The sequence below is a fragment of the Triticum aestivum genome, chromosome 6A, assembly GCF_018294505.1.
Source record: "Triticum aestivum cultivar Chinese Spring chromosome 6A, IWGSC CS RefSeq v2.1, whole genome shotgun sequence".
In the NCBI taxonomy this organism is placed as follows: Eukaryota; Viridiplantae; Streptophyta; class Magnoliopsida; order Poales; family Poaceae; genus Triticum; species Triticum aestivum.
The window spans coordinates 512117439-512132772 of record NC_057809.1 but is presented as its reverse complement, the minus strand read 5'-3'; the positions used below and the strand labels follow the sequence as shown (position 1 = coordinate 512132772).

General features: G+C 46.1%; 1 non-coding gene across 1 annotated transcript; it reads left to right on the top strand.

Annotated features, from left to right (window-relative positions):
* Positions 1 to 990: 990 nt before the first annotated feature.
* LOC123132732 (small nucleolar RNA R71) lies at positions 991 to 1095 on the top strand. The gene has a single exon (XR_006465002.1). It is a non-coding gene; the product is annotated as a small nucleolar RNA R71 (small nucleolar RNA).
* Positions 1096 to 15334: the final 14239 nt, after the last annotated feature.

Sequence of the window (15334 nt, the reverse complement as noted above, 5' to 3'; positions counted from 1 at the left end):
TTCATGTGTGCCCACTACTTCTCCTCATCACCATGCGTGAATCCACCAGGATCCCAGGGAATGTCATCTCGAACTCGGTTAACTTGCAGTAAATGGTACACGAGCATCAACCTGAAAGAACACTCAACAACCAAGCCAATACAAGTGACAGAGATAATGCCCTCTAAGTCATCAATAGAGTACCCTATCATATAAGTATATCTACTGAGCAAATCAGGAACATGTATCAACAACAAGTCACATGGCGCATAGGCAATATCAGTGATATGACATGTCTTGTCCAGAAAGCTGAGATCATACCTGAGATAGTTAGGAAGAAGCTTCAGGACTACCTCAATTGAAGATACCAAGTGAGGTGTGGTAGTAGAAATTTCAACCGGACTCGTGTCAACAAGTGAAATAGTAGAGCTTGGCTCCTTGACATCTGAATCCACCTCACCATAATCAACCATGAAGCTCTCCATCTCGGGCTCAAGTGTTGAGGAATCCATGCAGCTAACATCATCGAAGGTGAACTTCTCCATATCTGGCTCTAGCAGAACATAATCAATATCATCTAAAGGTGTCTCCTCAATATCAAAAGCAACTAACTACAGCTCTGGCTCATCCATGGAAGAATCATCACAATGCAAAACTGAATCTCCAACACTAGTATCCATATGATCTGTAGCGTGCGTGTCAACTAGAATGGTATCATCATCGTCAAAGATAATGCATGCAAGCTCAATCTTGTCACACTGAGATAGAGGTTCAGGATTTTGTGTAACAATTGGTGGCTGCGGTGTAGTGATTTGTCGCAAGCAAACCAATGAATCATAGGGTGGCTTCTCATTGTACCACTGAAGTTAGTGGAAAGCTATGCTCTCAATCAGCAGAAAAGCATCATCAAGTGTCTTGTTTGCAATAGCTCCACCCGCTGCCATATCGACGTAAGATCGAGTGTCCGAAGTCAATCCTCTGTAGAATATCTGCAACTCTAACCATCTCTAGAGCCCATGATTAGGACATCTCTTGAATAAGCCTTTGTATCTCTCCCAAGCATCATACAAGCTCTCGCCTTCACGCTGAACGAAATTGAAGATCTCATCTTGAATTGCCGACTATTTGTGTAGTGGGAAATATTTATCCAAGAAAGCTTGTGATATCTCATTCCAACTGTATGACCTTGATGGCAAGGATTGATACCAAGCACAAGCATTATCGCGAAGAGAGAATGTGAACAACCTGCACATGATTGCATCTTGAGGAACTCCATGGTACTTGACTGTATCTGAATACTCCATGACTCGGTGTAAGTGCTCATAGGGATCCTCAGTAGACAGTCCTCCAAACTATTGTTGTTGAACCAAAGCAATAAGACTAGGCTTTAGCTCAAAATTCTCTGCCTTGATAGATGGCCAAATTGGTCCTGCGAGATAGCACTGGCTGCATGGCATCCAAAGATCACGAAGCATCGACATCTCTCAACCAAGTGTAGTTATCAATCAATCTGTAAATAGTTCAGATTTCCTACGCACACTCATAAATAGTAAACACTAGTTAGAAGTTTAGTATCCTAATAAGCCGAAGCAACAGCAAGGAAAATAAAATAAAAGAAAAGAAACACGGAAAATGAAACACACGACGAATTAAACACGAAACTAAAATAAACCTAGTCTATAACCAACATAATCGCTCGACGCTAGTCCCCGGCAACGGCGCCAAAATGATCAATTGAAAGTATAGTGGGGTTTTTACGCACAAAACTACAGATGCCATGTTCTCCACGGGGACTAGGCGACGGCAACAACGCTCGGCTAAAGCTAGGTGACATAGAATTGGGTGATGAAAACTGAAAATAAAACCTAAACTAACAAGGTTGTTCCCAAAGATCGTTGACAAAGAAACTGACAAACAACAAAGGGAAATTCAGATTTTACTCACTATGTTTTTGGTATTTTCATTACTTGAGAAACTACAATACTAGCACAGGTTTTACTACTTAAACAACAAAAGGAAATCAACAAGACAAGAATACGTATAATAACAGCAAGTATGACAGAGGGAAGAAACAAGGTTGTAGGACATAATATATGTATCTCATCACAAACACACACATACGTATATCTCACAGGACACCACACACATATGAGGATTACTATTTCACTAAACAAAGTATAACAGATCAAGTACTTCTCTAAGTGACAAGGTATCAACTACTCAGGACATACTAATTAAGCATTTATATTATAAATTCGAAACTGAGCCAAGCAGCAGGATCCTACACTTATCAAGACTAAACATTACATAGTATTAGTTATAACACTTCTGAAGATTACAGAAATTTGTGTGTGTGTGTGAGAGAGAACAACAGCAAGATTGGGAATGGAGCAGCAGCAGGGGCGTGAGGAGAAAAGCAGTAGGGACATGAGGAGAGAAGCAGCAGGGGGCGTGAGAAGAAGAAGCAGCAACAAAGAAAGTGGAGCAGCGAACAACAGAGTTTGGGTTCAGAGAAGAAGAAGAGGCATTGGCAACTTGAGGTTCAGAGCAGAGAATCAGCAAAGGAGGCGCAAAGAGAAGGAGCTGCAGGGGCATCAGGAAGAGAGGATCGGCAGAGAGGGAGACGTCACACGGAGGATCAGACGCCCATGCTCGCCCATGTCTGGTCGGGCGCACGAGGTGCGGCGGTGGCTTGAGATGGTGGCGCTGGTGGATGAAGTTGGTGGTGAGTGGTGGATGTTTGTGGTGGGTGTGCTGATGGTGCAGAGGCACACCACCACGCCGGCCTAGCCGTGGCGGCGGCCAGAGGTGGAGAAGGAAGGGTGAGGGAGAGAGATGAGATGCCAGGCCCGAGGGGAATTTAGGCTGCGCTAGGGATTTTGATCCCCTCCTGTGATCTGCCACATTACGATTTGGCCCTGCTACATCTCTTATTTCTTCCCAAGTTGGTCCTGCCATCTATAGCTTGGCCCCTTGATTACTTCAATTCTTCTCGCTCAAGTCCCTTTCTTCACTTCTTTCCTGCCCTTCTCTCTTCTCAATAGCCAACTTGTCCGAATCTTGAAGTTTATAGTGCCTTTGTGCACTTTTCTGCAAAATAATCAAATGATGAGTAAATGATCTTTTATATGATTTTCATTCAAATATATCAGAGTTCACAACAAGAATGGATCATCAGATCACAATAAATGGTGTGTTTGTGTGCCAAAATATGAATAGGAAATGTACTTATCAGTGGTTTTGGTGATGAACTCCTGAACGGTGGGCACTCCTTGCCCTGCGTTCTCCTGAGGGAAACGTGCCGCGAAGCACGCCTCCAAGTGGTGCCCAAGCGCCTCGCTTGTGATGCTGGAAGAGTCTGAGGCCCTCCAGAAGAGAGCCACCGAGCCCTGCCCAAGAGGGGCGCTGAAGGAGGCGCCCCAAGCGCGGGCGCCGATCCTGACGAGGCGCCGCTTGCCTGAGGCCCTGCTTGGCGCAATTTCTTCTTCTTCTTGGGGGTGGCCTCAGGAGGGCACTCGCCTTGACTATCGGGGTTGTCGATTGTTGCAGCTTGGAAGGCACGCTCGAGGGAGCACACCACATCTCTTTCTTCGCACGGGACTGATGATTCCCCACTTCCCGGCATCTTGAGGACATTGTAGCCGTGATGAGTCACCGCCATGAACTTGGCCAGGGATGGATACCCGAGGATGGCATTGTATGGTAGGTGGATGTAGACGACGTCGAAGTCGATGAGTTCGGTGCGGTAGTCGTTGCGTTCTCCGAAGGTAACGGGGAGGTAGACCTGCCCGATCGGGGTAGTAGAGCCGCCGGTCACTCCCGAGAAAGGCTTAGTAGGCTAAATGTAACACCCCGGATGTAATTTACCTAATATGTACTCCAACTCTTGCCGTTTCCGACGCTAAGTTATTTTATTTCCTTGGGTTTGGGTTTTTGTCTCCGTGTGTTGTTGCCGTTGTCATGCATCCCATATCATGTCATCATGTGCATTGCATTTGCATACGTGTTCGTCTAATGCATCCGAGCATTTTCCCCGTTGTCCGTTTTGCATTCCGGCGCTCCTATCTCCTCCGGTGGTCCTTTCTACCTTCCTTCCGTGTGTGGGGGTTAAACATTTCCAGATTGGGCCGAGACTTGCCAAGCGGCCTTTGTTTACTACCGGTAAACCGCCTGTCAAGTTTCGTACCATTTGGACTTCGTTTGATACTCCAACGGTTAACCGAGGGACTGAAAAGACCTCGTGTGTGTTGCAGCCCAACACCTTTCCAATTTGGCCCAAAACCCACCAAAACTCTTTCCATCATCTAGAGCGTTCGATCATGATCGCGTGGCCAAAAACCGCACCTCATTTAGACACTCCTAGCTCCCTATATGCCTATAAATATCACCCCCTCCGAAATCCACGGGTTCTTCTCCCCTGAAACCCTAGATCCACCTACCCCGCCGCCGCCGGACGAAACCTCATTGGCCGGACATGTCCGCCCCCGCCGCCAACCACTCCTGACACGCCACGTCATCGCCCGCGCGCCACACTTCGCCGCGAATCCCGCCGGCCCGCGGAGCCCGCCCCAGGCCCCCGAGGCCCATCGACCGCGCCCCGCCGCCTGGGAGAGCCGAGCCGCCCCGCGCCTCTCTCCTCCGCCGCAGGCCACCGCGCCGGCCGCCGTGTCCCTCACTAGCGTCGACGACTACGGCCGCCTCCTCCTCACCGGTCGGCACCGCCCCACTCCGGCTTTCCCAAGCACCGCCGCCCTCGCCTCCGTTCTACCTCGCCGCCCGACACCCCAGCGAGCCCCTCCTCTCCCCGGCAAGTCCGGCCAGCCTCCTTCCTCCGACGACCTCGACTCCGGCGACGTTGAACCTTGAAGTTCGCGCGTGCTACAGTGTCGGCCAGATCTAGATCGAGGTGTTGACTTTTTCTCAGAAACCCTAACTATTTTGCAATGTTCCTCATGCTATAACTTTGCATCCGTAGATCCGTTTTGGGCGTGTAGCATATCGAAATGCTCGTCTCAGAGAGCACATAATTTCATCTCATTGCATAATTTTCATTTGAGCTCATCTTGATGCCCGAAATGCTGTTGGAAGAGAGCTATTTGAGTTAATTGTCAGATCTGCTGCACCAAATAGCTATTTGTCATTTTTGCCATGTTTAGTGTATGCATGATATGCTCCTGAGCTCTACATGTGTTTTGTTATATGCCATGCCATCTTTCCAGAGGTGCTATCCATGTATTTTTGTGTTATGTGTGGTGACTAGCACAAGCTTGCAAAGTGGTGCATTCGTTAATGCTGATTTCAGGGACTTAGCAATTCCACTAAGTCCTTGATCTGTTCTTATCAATATGCCATATGTTCATGTTGTTTCCTAGTGATCCGTGCCTCTTTTGAGGATGATCAGTAAGGGTGATTTGTTAATCTTGTGGTTCTCTATCCATCCTTGTCTTTGTTTGTAATTATGGAGCACCCTAGCTTGAGTCAATCGAGCTCTACTTTTGCTATTTCGTGAATCTGGGCAGATTGTCTACTTGCTAGCGATTTTGCTGAGGATGTTGTTGTTAACCCATGCATGCTATGTTGTTGTTCTTGCCATGTCTAGATTATGTAATATGTATTCTTGATTGGTGTATGCTTATATTGTCATGCCATGCTCTGTAGTGAGTGCATCGAGCTCGTGAACATGCCTACTCGTTAAGATATTTGCATGCTCCAGTTTTTCACTAAGTCTGAGATCTGATTATGTTTTTGCCATGTTCACATGCTTGCAATTGTATTTTCTGATCCCTTTTGGCTCAAGGTCACTAAGGGACTTTTGTTAAGCTCTTTGAGTATCTTCATGCCATGCATTGCTTTGCCTTGTTAAGTTCCCGTAGCATCTAGTTTTCATGCTCCAAAGTGTGCCGTCTGATCTGAAATTCCAGGCTGGTGTTAATTTCACTAAGTCTGAAACCTGTTCACCAATTGCTCTTTTGCCATGCTTATTTGAACCTGTCAATGGATGAATTGGCCGTAGCTCAGTCTCATCTTTTGTCAAGCTTTATGAGTGGATCCCTGCCATGTATTTTGTTGCCATGTTTGAGTGCTGTAGCATAATTATCTTGATACATTTATATGGCTACTTGCTGTTTATCGCAGATCGGTGCCATGTTTGTTTTGCTTTCCATTTCCAAACCGTGCATCCGATTCCCATGATCTTTATATCGATTTCAACTGAAATCACCTCACCTTTCCAGTGGCACTCTTGGATTTCCAAGTTGAGGCCAGGTTCATTCATTCCTTGTCAAACCTTCCATACACATCCCATATCGCATCCCGCATAGCATACCATGTTTGCATCATGTTGCTCGAGCATTTGCATGTGGTTGATTGTGTTCCTTTTGCTTGTTTGTCTTGTTTGGGTAGAGCCAGGAGATGAGTTCGCTAACGAGGAGCCCGTTGAGTTCGCTTTCGAGGATCCAGTCAACTCTGACAACTTTGCAGGCAAGATGATCATAACCTCGAAATCACTTCTATCTTTGCTTTGCTAGATGCTCGCTCTTTTGCTATGCCTATGCTACGATGCCTACCACTTGCTTATCATGCCTCCCAAATTGCCATGTCAAACCTCTAACCCACCATGTCCTAGCAAACCGTTGTTTGGCTATGTTACCGCTTTGCTCAGCCCCTCTTATAGTGTTGCTAGTTGCAGGTGAACATTGGAGATCGTTCCTTGTTGGAACATTAGTTTCTTGTTGGGATATCACTATATTATCATGTTATCTTAATGCACCTGTATACTTGGTAAAGGGTGGAAGGCTTGGCCTTTTTGCCTAGTGTTTTGTTCCACTCTTGCCGCCCTAGTTTCCGTCATATCGGTGTTATGTTCCCGGATTTTGCGTTGAATAAAACTCCTCCAGCAATGCCCAACCTTGGTTTTACCATTTGCCACCTAGCCTCTTTTCCCTTGGGTTTCCGGAGCCCGAGGGTCATCTTATTTAACCCCCCCCCCCGGGCCAGTGCTCCTCTAAGTGTTGGTCCAACCTGTCAGCTGCCGGTGGCCACCAGGGGCAACTCTGGGCTGGCCTACCCGTACCTTGGACAATCTGAGTGTGCCCTGAGAATGAGATATGTGCAGCTCCTATCGGGATTTGTCGGCACATTCGGGCGGTGTTGCTGGATTTGTTTTAACTTGTCGAAGTGTCTTGTAGAACCGGGATGCCGAGTCTGATTGGAATGTCTCGGGAGAAGGTATATCCTTCATTGACCGTGAGAGCTTGTCATGGGCTAAGTTGGGACTCCCCTGCAGGGATTTGAACTTTCGAAAGTCGTGCCCGCGATTATGGGCAGATGGGAATTTGTTAATGTCCGGTTGTAGATAACTTGAACCTTAACTTAATTAAAATGAATCAACTGTGTGTGTTACCGTGATGGTCTCTTCTTGGCGGAGTCCGGGAAGTGAACACGGTGTTGGAGTAATGCTTTCCGTAGTTGGTTCTCTAGTTCTTCATTCGTGCTTTGCTTTCTCTTCTCGCTCTCTTTTGCGAACAGGTTGGCCACTATACATGCTAGTCGCTTGCTGCAGCTCCACATATTACCTTGCCTTTCCTATAAGCTTAAATAGTCTTGATCGCGAGGGTGCGAGATTGCTGAGTCCCCGTGGCTCACAGATTACTTCCAAACCAGATGCAGGGCCCGATGACTCTGTTCCAGATGATGTGCTTGAGCTCAAGTGGGAGTTCGACGAAGACTCACGCCATTACTATGTGTCTTTCCCTGATGATCAGTAGTGGTGCCCAGTTGGGGCGATCGGGACCATGTCGCTTGTTGGGGTTGATCTTTTATTTTGGTACCGTAGTCGGACCATGATTGTATTGGTTGATGCAATGCTATTTATGTACTTTGTGTGACGTGGCGAGTGTAAGACAACTATGTAGCTTTTCCCCTTATTATCTATTACATGGGATGTTGTGAAGATTACCTTACTTGCGACATTGCTTTCAATTCGGTTATGCCTCTAAGTCGTGCTTCGACACGTAGGAGATATAGCCGCATCGAGGGCGTTACAAGTTGGTAATCAGAGCCTTCCCCGACCTTAGGAGCCCCCACTGCTTGATCGAATTAGCTGACGAGTTGAGTCTAGAAAAATGTTTTGAGTCTTTTAGGAATTATATATCGGAGAGTTTAGGAATTCTTTTTACTCCCCAGTCCCTTCATCGCTCTAGTAAGGCATACTGACGTAGAGTTTTGACTCTTCTCTTCTCAAATTTCACTAAAAAAATTTAGGATCACGCGGGTATTTTGGAATCGTTCCGATGGATTTGTGACGAGAACATTGTTCTTGGTGCCTCCTGTCATTTAGGGGTTGTGGCAGTGTCCCGGGGAGTTGAGCTCCGAGGTGTTGTCGTCACAATTTTATTGTTGAAGTTCTGGAATACCTGAGTTTAGTTCGCCGACATCGAAAATCTCTTTTATGCAGTTGTTGGTGAGATAACCTCGACGCCACCCAGTACTTGGGCGGGAGTTCGGGAGTATTGCCATAACTTGTATAACGGATGCTTTTCAAAGGTTGAGGTAGACGATTTCCGAAGTTTTTTCTCGGTTATGTGTTGAAGGATGGATACAGCTGGATGTAGGATTTGCTAGATTTGGGTGAGATATTATGCTTCCCCTGTATCCCCAACACCTGATTGCATAACTGGAAAGGTTTGGGAGTTTCATAGGTGGGAATTCTTGTAGCTCTAGTTCTTCTTCCACGGATATTTGGTTTGAGATCGGGTGATCCTTACCGAGTATTTGTTCTTGCTCCGTACCTTGTTGATTTATTCCTCTACCTAAATTCTAAGTGGCTTCTCAATTTATGGATATGTGACCATTTCTATTGGAATGCATTCGTTCATTTTGTTCGGATGTGAAGACTATATGTTGCAATTTCAACCCGCTTGATTCAGCTGCAATTTTTGTCTATCAGTGTGCTAATGGATGTCAACCTCTTCAGGATGGCTCCTCCAACGCGCACGACTCTGAATCCTGATCCGCCACCACCACCTCCTCCTCCGGAGGCATGGCAAGCTGTGATGGCTGCTACCAATGCAAACACGCAGTTGATCATGCAAATTCTCCAAGAGCGCAATCAAGCAAACCAAGGCAACAACTAGAATCACTTTGCTTCACTCAACCAGTTCCTTGCTAACCAGCCAAAGACCTTCAGCAATTGTGTTGAGGCAACTGATGCTGACGATTGGCTCGTGGAGTTGTGCAAGCATTTCGAGTGCAGTAACGTCAGGCCTAAGGACTTTGTCAAGTTCGCTTCCTTCCAACTCAAAGACCAAGCTGCAGAATGGTTCCAGCAGTACAAAGAGTCCAGAGGAGGCCGTGTAATTACCTGGGATGAATTTTGTCAAGACTTCAAAGCTCATCATATTCCTCAGAGAGTGGTTGAAAGCAAGCGTGAGGAATTCCGCAACCTGAAGCAAGGCTCCATGTCTGTGTATGACTACAACAAGTTGTTTCAGAAGCTCGCCTGCTTTGCTAAGCAGGACGTCCCTGACGAGAAGAGCATGATATACCAGTTTAGGGGTGGTCTCAGAGAAGAAATCCAGCTAGCTCTTATTCTCTTTGAGCCCTTGAGGTACAATGAGTTCTACAACATGGCATTGAAGCAAGAGGCTGCTCAACTGAAGTGTGATGCTTCCAAGAAGCGAGTCAGAGATTCTACTCCTTCTTCCTCTACTCAAGTGGCTAAGCAGCAGAAGTATTGGCTTCCTCCTCCTCCGTTCCGTCAGCTGTATCAACAGAAGAGCAAAGGTGGCAGTGGATCTTCCCACCCACCCAACCCTGGCTTTCAGAACAAGACTTCGTCTCAAGCTCTAAGATCGAGTGCTCCGTATCACCGTCCGCTTTCAGAGGTCACGTGCAACAAGTGCCAACAGAAAGGTCACTATGCCAACAAATGCTTCAATCAGAGGCGTCTCCCTCCTCCTCCTCCTGTGAGATCGGCAAGTACAGCTGTGGTCAAGCATAACCCCAAGCACGCCAAGGTCAATTTGATGAACGCAGCTCAGGCGGAGCACTCGTCAAATGTCATCATGGGTAACCTTCATGTTAACGATATTCCAGCTAAAGATCTTTTTGACACTGGTGCATCGCATTGTTTCATCTCAATACCGTTTGCATCTAAGCATGAGTTGGCTTTGCAAGTTTTGCCTAAACCGATAGCAGTTGTCTCTCCCGGTAGACGCATGCATGCTAACTCCATTGTTCCGGATGTTACTATCACTTTGGGTGACTACAAATTTCTGTCTTCCCCTATGGTTCTTGGTGACTCGGATATTGATCTTATTCTTGTAATGGACTGGCTTTCTAAGCACAAGGCTCAGCTTGATTGTGCTGCCAGGTAGATTCAATTGACTCATTCGTCTGAGGATGTAATTGTCTTTGCCGCTCGTGATGATACCATCCGTCTGTTTTCTCTCAATGAGAAGGGTGAACTGGATGCCATCTCTCAAATTCCAGTCATTTGTGAATATCAAGACGTCTTTCCAGAAGAGCTTCCAGGAATGCCTCCGGACCGGCCAGTTGAATTCGTCATCGATCTTGAGCCTGGCACGGAACCGGTGTGCAAGCGTCCTTACAAGCTCAGACCTGAAGAGTTGAAGGAGCCAAAGAAGCAACTCGATATTCAAGAGAGAATGGGTCTCATCCGACCTAGTTCTTCTCTGTGGGGTTGTGGAGTTCTTTTTGTGAAGAAGAAGGATGGAAAGGACCGACTTTGTGTTGACTACCGTCCATTGAACAAGAAGACTATCAAGAACAAATACCCACTTCCCAACATCAATGAGCTGTTCGAACAACTCAAAGGTGCCCAAGTATTCTCCAAGCTTCATCTCCATATGGGTTATCACCAGATTCGAATCCGTGAGCAAGATATTCCCAAGACGGCTTTCAGAACAAGCTATGGTTCATATGAATACACTGTCATGTCTTTTGGCCTCGTCAACGCTCCTTCGACTTTCTCTCGCATGATGAACTTCATCTTCAACGCATACACAAATGACTTCGTTTTGGTATATCTCAACGACATTCTGGTCTTTTCGAAGAACAAGGAAGATCATGCCAAGCACTTGCGTTTGGTGCTCGATAAGCTCAGGGAACATCAATTCTACGCCAAGTTCTCAAAGTGCGAGTTTTGGCTCGATGAGGTTCTATATCTTGGGCATATCATCTCTGCCAAGGGCATTGCGGTGAATCCTGAGAAGGTGTCTGCAATTGTGAATTGGGAACAACCTCAGAACGTGAAGCAACTCTGTAGCTTGCTCGGTCTCGCAAGCTACTGTCGAAGGTTTGTTGAGAACTTTTCAAAGATCACGAAGCCTCTTTCAAACCTTCTCCAGAAGCACGTCAAGTATGTTTGGTATCCGGAATGTGACATCGCTTTCAACACTTTGAAAGATAAATTGGTCACTGCTCCAGTTCTGACTCCTCCTGATGAATCCAAACCGTTCGAGGTCTTCTGCGATGCCTCTATTCAAGGTCTTGGTGCAGTGTTGATGCAAGAGAAGAAAGTTGTGGTTATACCTCTCGCCAGTTGAAGCCCAACGAGAAGAACTACCCCACTCATGACCTCGAATTGGCGGCAGTTGTGCATGCTCTTTTGACTTGGAGACATCTCTTATTGGGAAGAAAAGTGGACATCTTCACTGACCACAAGAGTCTCAAGTACATCTTCACTCAGCCTAATCTCAACCTCAGGCAGACTCGTTGGGTCGAAATGATTCTAGAGTATAATCCGAGTATCGAGTATACTCCAGGCAAGGACAATGTGATTACTGACGCATTGAGCAGGAAGGCTTACTGCAATAGTCTGATAATCAAGCCTTAACAACCCGAGCTTTGTGAAGCTTTCCGCAAACTCAATTTGCAAGTTGTTCCTCAAGGTTTCCTCGCCAACCTTCAAGTCTCTCCTACTTTGGAAGACCAGATTCACGAGGCTCAACTTCTTGATGCTATGGTGAAGAAGGTGAAGATTGGGATTGCCAAGAGTCAACCCAAGTACAAGTGCTACCGCCTTGATGATAAGGATACTCTCTTCTTCGAGGATCGTATTGTTGTGCCCAAATGTGATCTTTGTATCTTGCGGAGCCAATCGTCTGCTACTATCGGCTCGGTGCTACTAGAAAACACTGGCGGATTCAGCCTAAGGAAACAGGCTAAGTGGTCTACAGGTGGTGGTGGTGGTGGTGGGTTGTTGTTGTTCTGCTGGTTCTGGACTAACATCTGCATCAATTAATTCTGTTGCTGGATCAACTAAGTGAGCTCCGGTGGGAATCCATTGTCACGTCTCGGAGGCATCTGAGGGTTTAGAAAAGACGAGAATTGAGAATAGAGTGAGGTCTAAAGGGAAAACACTACCCCAATGCACATGAGTAAATGCACACAAAATCACTTCATTCAATCAACAATGGCTTACAATCGTTCTAAAACTATCGCAAAAGTGCTCGAACTATAATGTTTACATGGAGGAATACTACTACTATCTGGTGGTCATCTAGAAATTTGAACCGATGGAAGACTCCATGATATCTGCTCCAGCTTCGTCTTCAAAGTCGGGTTCACTTGGATCTGAATCGATGCGACGTACTTGTCTTCCTCCGTGGATGCTAACTTCCTCTTGAGTTCTTCAATCTCCTGCTTAAGATCGCCATTGTGCCTTGCTAGAGCTACGATCTCGTCCATGTAGTCCTTGCGTGCAGACGTCAGTTCTCCTTCTAGCTCGATGATCCTTGCCTTTAAATTCTTCAACTCTATCATATCATTGCACATCTGGTTCTCGTGGCGTCGAATGTGCTGGTTTAACTCCTGGATGAAAGATGCAATGGATCTATCCTTCTTGGTGCTGACTAACTCCCATTGTTCATCTCGGCGTCCGCAAATCTGGTAGATAGTGTCCTTGAGGTCTTCTTGGTAAACTTCTCCAATGCGTCCTATGGTGATATGAGCTGCCATGCTCCTTCCCAGACTCCAGGTTGGTGCATTGAAAACACTATCTATGGGCTTCGTGATTGGTGCGAATGTCCTTCCCGGAACGTGAGCTTGAATCTTCCAGCGCTCCTCTTCAGGCAGAGTGGCGTTGAAGGTTCCCGTGAAGCTTGGTAATCCAATGTTCAGGTACTTGGTGACTTCCTTCAGGTGAAATCCAAATGGTGTGCCTTCATCTGGTTGAGCGTACTTAATCTTCACATTCGTCATCCTAAAAGAGTAGAAAAGATGAGGAGTTAGAAAATGAGAAGAGAAGGGTGATCTATGGCTTTAACTTAGTGGTCGTGTCCTACAGTCAGCGTGTGCTCTGATACCATCTCTGTAGCGACCCGACCCGAATGGATCAAGTGCTCTGTGCTCAGGTGTCATCCCTGGATCAGTAATGCTGACACCACACAGTACATTGAAGGATTTATAGCAGAGTGGCAATCACACACTTATTACATCGTTGTCTCAAAAGAGAACTTATTACAATAAATATGGCTTAAGGCCATCTAGTGTCGATAACAGCGGAAGACTTGGAAGATAAATGGGTCCATCAACTCCAACGGCATCACTGAGTATAGGGCCACGACCTAAAAGCACCTTACTCGTTGTCTGAAAAGTCTGCAACATGAGAAGTTGCAGCCCAAAAACGGGTCAGCACATGGAATATGCTGGCAATGTAACACATAGAGAGTAATGGAATGAAACAACTATACTATATGCATATATGGCTGGTGGAAAGCTCTATGGTTACAGTTTTGCGTAAAGCCAGTTTTTGCCTACTGCAAAGGAATAAATTTATTTAACTATCATGGTAGTTGTGAAACATTGAGAATGGTTGACAGCATTCTCAATCCCAATTAAAAATAATTAAAACCCAACAACATTAATTAGAAGTAACATGTTGAGATTCACATGATATTCAGGTACTAGATACTCAAGTTGTCCATAACCGGGGACACGGCTAATTATGATTAGTTTGTACACTCTGCAGAGGTTTGCGCACTTTTGCCCACATGACTCAATCGCCTCCGTTTGTTTTCTCGCACTACATGGTGTTTGAGAAACGGATGACCGAGACATAGTCTTTCAGAAGCACTAGCACCTTACATGTGGGGTAGACCGTACCACCTACAACCCCTACATCTGCTAGTCCACCCCGTAAGAGTTCGCACAACTTAGTCAACTATGCCAGAGCCCATAGTAGCATGTGGCTGCACACGGAAGTTTCTAGCATGAATGATCTTATGATCCCTTTGAGCTTGGGTGGCGGTCCAAAAAAACAGGCAAGTCCTGATAGACATCAGGTGCCTCAATCCACCCAGATGTGTGTTTAAGTTGCCACCTTAGATAAACCATTAAAATTATCAACTCACATCTGTCATGGATATCACTCACCCAATCCACGTCTACTAGCATAGCATGGCATAATAAGCAAACGTAGAAGTAACTCCCAAAGGTTTCATAATAATACAGGTAATAGGTACTACCTCATCTACTTCCCATCCCACAATTTAATTAGATCCTAATCATGCAATGTGTGAGGATTGATCTAATGCAATAAAACATGGGTTGTAGAAAAAGGTATGATCAAAGTGTTACTTGCCTTGCTGATGATCCGCGAGACCTAGGGTTTCGAAGTAACAAGCAGCGCAATCCGGGTGATCTATCACAGACAAACAACAAGCATACAACAAGTACTCATCTAATGCAGAGGTAAAACTCGAACAAGAGAACGAACCAGAAAGTTCAATTTAAGAACTCCGGTTGCAAAGAAAGAACGAACTGAACAAAGAAACGGAAAACAAACGGCGGAAGAAAACAACTCGGCTCTAGCAAGTTGGAACTAGGTCAAATTTTACCGGGGCAAAAACTTGTTTAAGTTGATTATACGGAACGGCGGTTTCGAAACGAAACTCCAGGCGATTGAATCACCTGATTCCGATAAACGAGCGAGAAGAAAGACTAGAACGAAAATCGGATCTGAGATCGCGACCGCGGAATAAATCCGACGAAAAGAAAGAGACGAACAGTTAAACGAATGGGCGTCGTTAACCGGGGAATAATCGGTGATCACGTTCGTTGAGACGAACGGTCCGAAAGAAAAATGGAAACCGATCTAGGGGTTTCGGAAAAGAAAACCGAAACAAAAACCGGAACGATTTAGAAAAGAACCGGAAAGAAAACGAATCGCAAGAGAAGAAAAGAATCGGAACGGTTTATAAGAAAAACCGAACCGAGGGGAGAAAAAGAGACGCGGCGCGGCTACCTCGGCGAGGTTCCGGCGAGGGGCTCCGGCGAACGGCAGCGTTGGGCGGCGGCGGCGATGCACAAGGGCGGCGGCGTTGGGTGCGGG